Source organism: Cebus imitator, unplaced genomic scaffold (genome assembly GCF_001604975.1).
Source record: "Cebus imitator isolate Cc_AM_T3 unplaced genomic scaffold, Cebus_imitator-1.0 Scaffold546, whole genome shotgun sequence".
Classification (NCBI taxonomy): Eukaryota; Metazoa; Chordata; class Mammalia; order Primates; family Cebidae; genus Cebus; species Cebus imitator.
Window position 1 is genome coordinate 849,137 of NW_016107861.1, and position 1,752 is coordinate 850,888.

A 1,752-nucleotide genomic window follows, 5' to 3' on the forward strand; every position below is an offset into this window, starting at 1 on the left:
TTCTTGAGGCAAGGTCTCATCCTGTTGCCCAGGCTGGAGTGCAGTGGCATGATTTCACCTCACTGCAACATCCACCAAGTGCAAGTGATTCTCCCATCTTAGCCTCTCGAGTAGCTGGGGTTACAGGCATGTGCCACCACACCCAACTAATTTTTGTCCTTTTAGTAGCAACGGGGTTGGGCAGGCTTGGAGCAATTTTTCATGTGCCTATATGTTATTTCTGTTCTCTCTTTTGTAAACTGCCTATTCTTCTCTTTGCCATTTTTTTCTATTGAGTTGTGTGTCTTTTTCTCATTGATTTCTAACAGTTTTTACATATTCTAGATACTGAACCTTTGTTGGTCATGTATGTTGCCCATACTTTCTCCTGGTCTGTGGTTTAACTTTTTACCTTTTAGGATGTGTTTTAGCTTTCACATCTCATTAAGAAAATTCTACCATGAATTCACAAAGGCATTTTCTAGTATTTTTTTCTTCAAAGTTTTAAGTTTTGCCTTTTCACATTTGTGTCTGTAATGCTCTTGGACTTCTGTTTTCCTTTACAGTATGAAATGGAGATCTTTTTATCATATACATAATCAATTGTCCTTAACCCATTCATTGAAAAATTATTAATCTTTTCCCCACTAGCACTAACATAACATATATCAAATTTAGACACAAACATGGTGTCTGTGTGTGTATATACGTTGCCTATTAATGCACAATGAATTATTCCAAAACTTAGCAGCTGAAAGCAATAAATATTTATTATCTCACAGTTTCTGTGGTTTAAGAATCTGGGAATCGTCTAGCTAGGTAGTTCTGGATCAGGGTCTCTCATAAGACAGTGATTAAGGGGTTGACCAAAGCAGCAGTCATTTCGAAGCTCTACTGAAAAAAGGATCCACTTGCAATTTCACTGTGTAGCTGATGGTAGGTGTGTGGCCCTCACTGGCTGTTGACCAGAGACGTTGGTTCCTTGCCACATGCATCTCTCCTTAGTGTAGATCACAATGTGACAACTTGCTTACCCTCCAAGTGAGAGATCAAAGAAAGTGACAGAGCTCCCAAGATAAGAATCACAGCCTCTTCATTCTGTAATCTCAGAAGTGGCACAGAGTGACACCTTATCATGTCTGTCATGCTCTTTATATAAGAAGTGAGCCACTAAATCCAGCCCATATTCAAGGTTAGGGAAGTAGACAAGACTGTCAATACCCAGAGGTGGGGATCATTGGGGCTATCTTAGAGCTGTCCACTGCAGTTTCCATTTGTTGATCTATACCAGGATCCCCACCATGCTGTCTTTTTTTTTTATACTGTCTTCATTACTGTAGCTTGTACAAAGTCTTGTTATCTGGTAGAGAATGTTCCCCTACTTAATTATCATTCAGTATGTCTTGCCTATTTGGGACCCTAAAAATAGAATCTAGAATCTCCGTGTTCATTTTAATTGAAAATCCCTGGGCCAGGCGCTATGGCTCATACCTGTAATCCCACTTTGGGAGGCCAAGGTGGGAGGATCACTTAAACTCAGGAGTTCAAGAGCAGTCTGGGCAACATAGCGAGATGCTGTCTCTACAAAAAATAAGATAAAATAAATTATCTGGGTGTGGTGATGCATGCCTATAGTCTCAGCTACTTGGGAGGCTGAGGTGGATGGATGGCTTGAGTCTGAGAGGTCAAGGCTGCAGTAAGCTGAGACTGTACCACTGCACTCCAGACTGGGCAACAGAATGAGGCCCTATCTCAAAAAGAGAAAGAAAGAAA